Here is an 11399-nt window from a genome sequence, read left to right as displayed (position 1 = left end):
CAGTGTCTAGCAACCCGCATCATCAACTCTCATTGTCATTGTCAAGATATTTTAAAGCTGTGAGCCTGGAAAATAGATGCATGACACAACAACTAATCTCTGGATGCCAACACACTTGCCAATTGTGCGACTCCCCAGAAAATACACACAACTCATATCTGCACTGTAAAAAAAGAAGTGCTCAAAGCCCTCAGCATTTCTAAAGGGGTTCTAAGCCAGAATGACTTCCATTCTCTTGAGAATAAAATATTGATTTCAGGAGAGTGAAACCACCTGTCCCATTTCTATTTACCAGGACTAGTCAAGATTTGAGATTTTCAAATTTTATTGTTCTCTTTGTTTCTTCTCTTTGAAATTTGTTTTTACATTGGAAACATCAATGTGAACATGTGCTTTAAGGACTTGAAAAGAAACACACCCTTTAAATGCTAAGTGTGTCTATAATTACCTAGCACCTGCTCAAATAAAGGCAAGAATTGCTCCAAACAAAGAGTGTTGCTTATTTTTGTTGATCATAGGATCCTGGAGAAGAAGGTGGGATTTTGGAGAGGAGAGGAAATAAAGCCCTGAGAGTATGACAAAGAGAAACTAGGTTAAACTATGGTAGTTGCAAATCAAAACTATCACAAGCCAATGACTGTATTCTTTGTTTTTCTTTGATCACATCAAATCTCAATTCATATCACAAATTATATCACGCTGTGGAGTTCGTTGCTCTATCAATCCCAGTTCATACCTGAGAGCCCTGGGTGACCTCATGTTCTTAACCAGATGTGCCTTGAAGAATAAATTGAGGAAACAGAACGTAAGATGGTTACAGACCTACAAGTCAGGATATAAAAAGATCTGTGGCTATTCCAAAGCAGATGTTTACAGTGAAAAAAAGCTGCCCAAGAATTTCCATGGAAAGAATAGCAGAAAGAAAAGAAGTAGAAGGAGAAAGTGGAAACATTATAAGAAGACATAAAAAGAAGAATGGAAATAAAAGCAAAGGGAGAAGATGGCAGCATCAACTTGTGTGCGGTGAGATAGAAATGTGACTTCCAGGGAAGACGAATGCACGTGTGTCTATATGTAGGTGCGTGTGTGTGCACGCATGTGCAGAGTATGAGGAAAAGAGCTTGGGGTCTGAAATCTGGATTCAAAACACCTGTATTTTGAACCCAGATTTAGCCTTCTCTGGTGACATGACCATAGGTACATGTGTTAGTTTGCTAGGGCTACCAAAATAAAGCACCACAGACTGGGTAGCTAAACCAACAGAAATTTATTTTCTCACACCTCTGGAGGCTAGAAGTCCAAGATCAAAGCGTTATCAGAGTTGGTTTCTTTCGAGGCCTTGTAGATGACCATTATTCTTCTCCCCGTGTCTTCACATGGTTTTCTCTCTGCACCTGTTTGTGTCCTAATTTCCTTTTATAAGGACACCAGTCATATTGGACTAGGACCTACCCTAATGACTTCATCTTCATTTAATTACCTCATTAAAGGCCTGATCTCCAAGTACAGTCACATTGTGAGGTACTGAGTGTTAGGACTTCAACATAACGTTATGTAACCTTTTCAAGGTCTTTTTTTTTTTTTTAAAAAAAAGGATTATAATAAGAAGTAACTCAAAATGCTATTGTAATGACTAAATGAAGTAATACATTTTAAAAGTTAAATGTTCAACAGCAGTAAAATGGCTAATTACATAATGTTCAAACAACTGAATATTATGCAAAAAAATTAGGAAAAAAATTTTAATCACATAAGAGAATATCCCTTATCTTAAGTACTTAAAACGCACAATTCTTCTTAATATGTGTGTGAACATATTTAAATATATTTAGTTTGTAACAAACAATATTTATTGAAGGACAACACAATAAGACGTTAATGGCTAAGTGTGGGTGGAGAAATTATTCAGAGATGATCTTTGTTCTTCCTGTATTAATCTATATTTTCTAAGTCATCTACAATGTGCATGCATTTGTTTTATTTCATTTTGCATCAGGATAATACTCATCTTTAATTTTAAAAGTCAAGTATACTATCAGACTCCAGTCCTCCTCATTCTCAACTCCTGCTACATGAGTGAATGCTTTCGACTCTTTTGCCTGTGTCTTCTGATATTTATCTCCATGTTTCTAACACAGGTTTAAACTTTTTTTCTTGATATTCACATTTTTTTTCTATTGACTGTCTACTCTGGGCAATGAGGAATTAGGCCTCTTACACTTACAAGCCCTCATCCTCCAGACATTGTCTATCTCCTAGCATCCTAATCTAGTTTTATTACATTGTTATTAATTAAATAGATATTCAGTGTTCACATTTTATGACAAATAAAACCTCCTTTCTCAGTTCTAAAAATTTGTTGACATCTGTTAGCAATTGTCTTCTCCTCTCCCCAAAACCAGCTTTTTAAATGGAAAAGGAAAAAATTGTATTTTAATTACAACCAGTCTTGAAAAAATAAACACGAGGATGATTTATCATATAATTTACTGACATATATAAATATATACATATGATAGTGTTAATATACACATCTATGCTTAAATCTTGGCTTTGCCACTTACTAGCTGTATGGCTTTGGAAAAGATACTTAACTTTTCTGATGCTCAGTTTTTCTCATTTGATAAATAATAATAATACTGCCTGTCTTGCATGGTTGTAGTTTGAAATGAAAATGATGTGTATAAAATGACAATAATGTATTTAGAATGTACTAATGGCTCAAACCAGGAAATCAGTATATATCAATAGTTGATTTTATTAACATAAATATCAGTTATAATTTTAAGTTACTTTGTATAAATATATGATATAAAAATCGGAGACTACCATGTTTCAAGTCAAACAGTGCAAAAGGAGATCAGGAAACTACTAAGAAATTTTTTTGCCTATTTCCTGGTGGAGATATGACTTAATTAGAGTGAAACTGGCCATTATATTTCAAAGTGTAGGTAATTTGGAGGTATAAATAGCTAGCACTGCCCTTAGTATAGTCCAGATGGTCTTATCAGATCTTATCAAGTTTCTTGTACATTAAGAAACTGAGTTTAATGAGCCAACAACACCCTAAAGCAGGCTTGCAATAAACTCAACAAACGTACTGGCAGCCCTACAAGTGTGTGAAAAACAATCTCCTCCCCTCCTGTGACAAAGAAGGGGATCTTGACTCCAGAGCACTACTTACCTTCGGCAGACAGGTGAGTGGTCCTTGGAAGGACTGCTGTAAAAATGTTTTTGAAACCAAATACCTTAAAGCAGCTGAGAGACTTGGGCATTATTTTTTTCATTTGGGGACAAAAGATCCAAAGAAGAGTCTTCCCTCTCTTAAACCACTGGCTTGAGAAAGGAAATGAAGAATAGACATTGGTGGGGAGATGGGAAGAAAGAGTTGGCAGAGGGCAGAGGAGGGCTTTTGTGAGGAAGGAAGGAAAGAGGAAGGAAGGAAAGAAGGAAGGGAGGGAGGAAGGGAGGAAGCGTGGGTAGGGAAATGTCCTCTCTTGATTCTCAGTGTCTGATCCACCTCCCTCAAGGATGTCTCATTCCTCCCACAGACCAGAGCAAGCAAGGAGGCCCTTCCATCCTCCCAGTTCCATTAGAGGTCCGAAATAAATCGATTATATTCAATAGGAAATTATTCCTTTAACCCTAACATAACTAATCCTGTCTATTCTACTAGACTCTGCACTCCTTAAGGGCATAGAACATAGCTAATTGTCTTCAAATCAACAATACTTACACTCTCTGGCACATAGTAGGTACCAAATAAACAAACATTTTCCTATTAAAACATTTTAGGGCCCACATGCTCTATTTTTTCCCATTAAGTCCATTGTTTATCCTGGGCTGGAAAAAAATTTAGCTTATATGTTAATAATAAAATTTTCTATTTGGTCCTACATAATAAAAAGATGAGTTAAAAGCCCATTTTCTATAAAAAAAACTTGGGTCTTCCACTGATGAATGGGTGTCTGCTGGTGGATAGAGAGATGTCCTTAGCTGAGACTGACTTTTTGAAGCGGTGATGGCAATTCCTACCCTCAGAGAGGCAGGTGAGTTTAGGAACATGATTACTGTGGAATATCATTCAGGAAGTCATTGAACTCTTATTCTAAATAGTGAAAACATTAAATAAAGGAAAGATCAAGGTACCTCACTGAATTTCAGAGTTTTGATGATATATAAAACAAATAACTATAAAGCTAAATTTACTTTGGCTTGTTACTCCTTTAAGGAGAGGAGAACTTGAAAGTATTTTTAAATAAGTAAATATTGAGTTAGAAAGGTTTGGAAAAGAATTATTAGAATTGTAATAAAGTTCCCCACTTTTGACTTTTTCCTATTTGGATACTGGTCAACGAAGTAGAGTTCATAACAAAAATCTAAGTAGGGATTAATCTGCACCTGCCTCTAACTCCAGAACTATAGTGGTTTTATTTGCATGACTGCCTCTAGGGAATTAAGAATAGATGTTAAAGAGAACTTTTAAGACCAGGATGGGAGAATAAGTTTGCCCAACACCTGTGGGTAGGATAAGGATGTCCCAGGTGGGGGAATAGTGATATCATCCTAAGGTAGGAGAGAATCAAATGACGTGAGTTTTGGGGGATACTCAGTGAGGTCAGGATGAGTCATGTGGTGCCTACATTCATCTTCTGGTATAGTCTTAGGTAAGTTACTCTGAGTCCTCAAAGGAGTGCTGTCACATTGAAGGTTCAGACTACATATAAGATACTAGACAAAGATCTCAGGTTACTGAGAAGCAGTGTCATCCAAGGTTGGGCTGAGAAAGCTTAGTCCATGAGTTGAGACATAACCATCCTCCATCTTCAGAGGTCCTTGTGGAGATTAGAGTCAAACATCAAACACGAAGTAGCAGCAGATGGGGACAAAGACACAAACAGAGGTAGTTGTAGAAGCAACATCCACTGAACGAAGCCACCAAGCAGCAAGACTGCAGGAAAAATTTAATGACTACCAGGGAGAGTGAGACTCCATCCCATCAGGGGAAGGAGAGAAGATAATGAGGAATCAATGCCTTAATAACTTTACTAGGTGGGTACTTAGATGCAAAGGTTAAGGAAACAATAGTCTCATTAGCTGTCTACAATGCTAAAGTAACCAAGAAAAACAAGAGTTATGTCTATTTACTTAATCACATATGTTAAGTTTCTCAGCAAATTATGTGCCAAGCACTGTGCTATGTGCTGTGTATAAAACACTTAGAGAAACAGACAAGGTTCCTGCCCTCCTTGAGCTTACAGTCTTGGGCTTAAATATCCCTTATTAACAGTGCTGCCGGTTTTATTGCGGTAGACAACCCAAGTTCTTCTGCAGTTTTAAGATTCACCCGTTATGAAAAAGGTAAAGAGAAGTTAACGTAATGGCCACAAAGAGACTTATATGGTGATTTTACCACCAACCTGAAGATACACTTGCTTTAAAACTAGAGTAACTTGAATTAGAAGAAAACATACTACTACTAAATGTAATACTATATCGCTTCTAAAAAGGAACCGGTTTAAGTAGTAATGTCCTTGTGTAGACTGAAAATGGAAATTCACTAAAACTCCAATCCTAATTGCACTTGGAAAATATCTGCAGCCTCCTAGAGTTGGAAAGTCATGACCCAGTATGAGGGAAAATCCAGTCTCTTGCTTCTCTTGCTCCTCTGTTTATTTATTCACTCATGTAGCAAATATTGACTGAGTACCTGCTACATGCCAGGCACAGTTGTAAGCACTTGAGATGCAGTGATGAACAAGACACACAAATCCCTCACTCTCATGACATTTAAATTCTAGTGGGTAGGAAAGACAAGAGAAAATAAGAAAAAGTAAATAAATAAATTTCCAGTAGTGGTAAGTGCAAAGAAGAAGCAGCAGCAGAATATGAGGTAGCAACGGGGGGAATAGAAAGAAGTTAGAGACAGAGAAGGAGGAAGGGGGTGGGAGGATGGGGACTCTATTACCCAGAGCTGCCCAGGAAGGCCTCCTTGAACAGATGCCTGAAGGTAGCGAGGGAGTGAGCCATGCAAAGATCCAGAATTACGGGCGTGTGAAGCCTGAAGCAGAACCAGTGTAGCCAAAGCAGAGTGAGGAGAGAACGGTAGGAAATATCGTGGCAGGGGCTAGATCCTGTTGGACTGCGTAGATTTTACTGAGGCATTTTCACGTCTCCCCCTGTTTGTTGCTTCTGCTGTGTTGTGTTGTATTTTCTTAAGGACGCGAAGCTGTTGGAGTGTCTCTGAGCTGGGGAGTGAGGGCTCCTCTTTTTAGCTGCCAGGGCTTTTTCAATGGCACATTTTATTAGCACTTATTCCAGACTGGGCTCTCTGTAAATTTTGTATGTTGCTTGAGGCGATCCTGTACACCCACAGCCCAGCTTCCCATCTCATGCAGGTAAGAACTTCCCTCAAAAGGGGCCATTCATTAGACTTTCCAATGAGGGTTCAAAAAGTTATGGGGGAGGGAGGCATTTACAATGATGGTGTGGCTAGAAGAGGAGTGAGGGAGCCCATGTATCCCTGTCGCCATGACAATGGGAAATCAGGGTGTGACTGCCGGAGAGTAGTTTTCACATATGTTTGTATTAACAGGGCTTCCTCCAGGACCCTTTACCTCAGTGAGTAGCAAGCCTGCTCTCCTGTCCACATCCAGGATATATTGGTGCTTTCTCATCCTGCATGCACACTGTAGCTGGGAGTGGTGTAACAGGCCAGATCCATTAAATGGAATAACAATAGCTACTGTTACTGAGCTCCTATCAAATGCTAGTCACTGTGTACTTAAATATATTATCTCTAATTTTCACAACCATTCCCTAAGATACTATCTCTATTTGATAGATAGAACCTGAAGTAGAGACAGATGGCAGAACTCACCCAAGTTCACACAGAAGTGGCAATGCCAGGGTTTGAGGCCAGAATTGCCTGACTCTGAAACTTGAACTCTTTGCCTTCTACCATGCTGCCTCCAAATAGGTCAAATGACTAGAAAAAGAAGATTTAAGTTCAGAATTGTCATTGTAGATTGTTTCCACCGGTTTATTTTATGTAAAACTCCAAATGGGTCAAATTTCATAATAATGAAATTCAAGAGAACTTCTGTGCCATTTTGTTATAGGGCAGCTGTCTTGGAATTTGTGTCATAACGTATTATGCTGGCTATTTTTGAAATAAGTAGACCTCAATTGAAAATGGGAGGATTTATCATATATAATTTTTAAATAGATAAATAATTTCATTTAGTGAATTTCTTAGGGCCTGAAATTGCTTTACTCCATATAAATTTCATTAAAACACAAACCTATAGCTAAAGCAGGGAATAGAGTATAATTTGAGTGTTATTTACAATTAAGGATACTATTTTTCTGCTAACAGACTCTGGCTCAGGACTGCCTCACTTCTCCACCCACGGTTTTGTCAATTCCATGAAATATTTTTTCCACTCTTTTTTTTAAATTTTATTTTATATTGGAGTATAGTTGATTAATGTTGTTGTGTTAGTTTCAGGTGTACAACAAAGTGATTCAGTTATACATATATTTGTATATGTATATGTACTCTTTTTCAAATTCTTTTCCCATTTAGGTTATTACAGAATACTGAGCAGAGTTCCCTGTGCTATACAGTAGGTCCTTGTTGGTTATCCATTTTAAATATAGCAGTGAGTACAAGTCAATCCTAAACTCCCAAGCTATCCCTGCCCCTCCACCCTTCCCACTGGTAACCATAAATTCGTTCTCTAAGTCTGTGAGTCTGTTTCTGTTTTGTAAATAAGTTCATTTGTATCATTTTTTTTAGATTTTGCATATAAGCGATATCATATATTTGTCTTTCTTTGTCTGACTTACTTCACTTACTATGATAATCTCCAGGCCCATCCACGTTGCTGCAAATGGCATTATTTCATTCTCTTCAATGGCTGAGTACTATTCCACTGTGTATACACCACATCTCTTTATCCATTCCTCTGTTGATGGACATTTAGGTTGTCTCCATGCCTTGGCTATCGTAAACAGCGCTGCAGTGAACACTGGGGTGCGTGTATCCTTTTAACATTGTGCTTCTCAGAGCATAACTCTCTATCTACCTCTCTCTTCTCTGTCTCTCTCTCTCTCTCTCTCTCTCTCACACACACACACACACACACACACACACACACACACGTCTTCTACAGGGAAATTAACTCTCCATGGAAGATTTTTGGGGCAGAATAGGATGCATTTTTCTCAGACCAACAAAACAGACAGGGGCCAATTACCAGGTTCTAGATCCGGTGTCTCACTAAGTTCTTCATGTAGATAAATGCTGGGAAAATATTCTCCAGGTAAAGATTTTGCCTCAGTGGCTATAGACTTTGACCCTCACTAAACTAGTCCTCACACACCAGAGAGCACTGGGTGACAGAACTAGAATATTCAACTAGAAGAACTAAAATATTACAGTAGAAGGAACCTTGAAAATAACCTCATTCAACCTCCATGACAAATAGAAGAAGAAACTAAGGTCTTGTATAAAGGGTTAGAAGGTGAAATGAGACTGGAACTCAGGTCTTCCTACCTTGAGGAAACTTCCTCAACACACCATATTTTCTTTCTCCATGTTTTCTTTTTGTTGAATTCTCCTGAAACTACTTATTCTTGTAAAACCTGAATTAGGAAGAACACATCTATATGAAAATCATTGTCCTCTGATACCAATACCCTGTGATTTCCCTGGATGGAGCTCATTTTTCTTTTCCCATCTTCCCAACTCAGTGATTGTAACTTTTTTCCTCTGAAATGCTGCAATCCCTGTGAACACTCACCTGTAGGGATTTCAGAATTCAGAACAAATCCTTGCTGAACAGGAAAGGAGATCAAGGGAACATTGCCTCTTCATGTGTAGAAATTTTATGGCATTTCTCCCAAGTGTGTAATATGTGTGTGGTTGTATTTTATGAAACTTTTATGAGAGCACTTCATTTCAGCTCTCCTGTTCCTTTTATGGTGGGCCTGATCCTATTATTTTTCTGTAACTGAAATTTTATTTTTAAATATTAAATTGTGATTATGAGAAAAGGTTCTTTATTCCCATGCACTCAACGTACATGTAACTTCTTCTGATTTACGGGGAAGCAAGTCCCACATCAGAGCTTCAGCCCTGGGCCCATAATTTGCAAGCATCAAATGGAGCCTCGCATTGCAATGCAAATTATAGTACCCAGGGATCTGCTGTATAATCACCCAGTTGCAAGGAAGGTAAAGACGAGAGGAAATTACCATAATGGGCCACAGAATATACACAAGAGAATGCTCAGAGGCCTATATGGCAGATTTCACCACCATTCGACAGATAAGCTTGCTTTCCTCTGAAAATGTGCTCTCCTTGGTAGAGAAAAATGTTGTTGGCTCCGCCTTGGAGAAACTTGATCTTCAGCTTTTTTGGTAGCGATGGATTGGACTGAATTACTTATATTCTCTCATCTGAACTGTGAAATGGCCAACTAGGAGTTGGGATCGTTTTAGAAGCTGAACTTCAATGAATGAGTAGGTTGAAATGTGGAAATATGCAAAGTGAGAGAGAAGAGCATTCCAGGAGGAGGAAAAAGAGTGAGCAAAGGTGTAGAGACAGAAAGACCTGTTTAAAGAGAAGCACAGTCCCCTTGGGCTAAAGTGTGGAAGGACACATCTCTGGCACACAGCCATTTGAACTGAGGCCCCCATTACCCAGTGGAGCTTAGAGCCTGGGCCTCTGGGACCCTGATGAACAAGTTCATCTGAGGGGAAAGCTTTCTCTGATCCACTAAATATCTGTCCCTGGGGCAAGATTCCAGAAAGCCCTCTCTGTGAGGGATGAAAGAGACCTGGAACTCTTCCATTTTGATTCCTAGAATTTCTCCAATTGGCAGCAATCACAATTTCTTCTAGGATGATACCTAATAGAATATTGAACATAGGTGGCTCTTCCTAAAATCACTTGGAAATGGGCAAAGGATAACCCAATATTTCTTATAAGAAATATTTGTTAATTAAGTTCTTTAAATTCTTTTTTTAAAATTATTCAACAAACAATTATTGAGCACCTACTGAATATGGAGATAGAAAAATAAATGACACACTCCCTGCACACAGCCCCTTCTTGGAAGTGTTGGAGATGACAATCAGATATACAATTTTAGGGAACTATGGACAAATAAGTGCTAGAGGAATGTGAATGAATCATGGGAGCCAGAGGAAGAGTGCTCACCCCACCTAGGTGGCTGTAGGTGTGGAGGTCAGTGATGGGAATACCCACACTGAGTCATATGAGTAAACAGGATTTGACCAAGCAAATGGGGGCTGGAGTGAGAAAGAAACATGGGTGGGAGGGAGAGGGTATTCCAGGCAGGAGGGGTGGCAGCAAACTAGCAGAGGCAGGAAAGAACGTGGTGTGGGTGGTGAGCATCAGACAGACTGAAGTTGCTGGAACGTAAAGCACTAAGTAGGATATAGTGTTTCCTATGGCTGCTGTGACCCACTGCCACAAACACAGTGGCTTAAAACAACATAAATTTGCTCTCTTTACAGCTTTGGAGGTCGGAAATCCAAATTCAGTTTCACAGGGCTAATGTCTAGGTGTCGGCAGGGCTGATCCCTTCTGGAAGCTCTAGGAGAGAACCTGCTTCCTTGTCCTTTCCATCGTCTGCTGTTGGTCTGCATTCCTTGGCTTTTGGCTCCTTCTTTGTCCATCTTCAAAGTGAATGACTCCAATCTCTGCTTCTGTCATCATATCGCCTTCTCCTGTGATTCTGCCTGTCCTCCCTTTCCCTTACTTCCTCGTTGACCTTCTTGCCGCCCTTTCATAAGGACCACTGTAAGTAGATCAGATCCACCCAGGTAATTTTAGGATAATCTCCCCATCTCAAGATTTAATTTAATCACAGCTGCAAAGTCCCTTTTTATAAGATAATATTGACAGGTTCCAGGGACTAGGATGTGAACATATTTGGGAGGCTATGATTCAGTCTGTCACATAGGGAAAAGCAGGAAATGAGTTTTAGGAAGCAAAAGGGAATCCAGAAAAAGAGGGTGTTGTAAGCCACTGTAGGAGCTTGACTATAATCCCGTAGTCAGTGGGGAGCCATTGAAGGGTCATAAGCAGGGGAGAGATAGCACAGTAGAAGCTGGACTGAGGGGGAACTCGCTGGAAGCAGAGAAACCACCTGGGAAGCTCCTGTGAGAGTTGATAAGAAACACCGCTTATGCCTAAATATTAGACAAAGTGCTTCCCCATCTCCACATAATCCTATGGAGAAGATAAGCAAACCTTATATGTGAATATTTATAAATCCTTATTAGGGAGTTCTTTCAATTACCTTAGTTGGAACAACAAACCGGTACTTGATGATATGATTAATGATCAAACTGGGACACTTTTG

Source organism: Eschrichtius robustus, chromosome 9 (assembly GCF_028021215.1).
Source record: "Eschrichtius robustus isolate mEscRob2 chromosome 9, mEscRob2.pri, whole genome shotgun sequence".
Lineage (NCBI taxonomy): Eukaryota > Metazoa > Chordata > Mammalia > Artiodactyla > Eschrichtiidae > Eschrichtius > Eschrichtius robustus.
The sequence above is the reverse complement of the archived record's forward strand: the minus strand, read 5'-3'. Positions refer to the sequence as shown.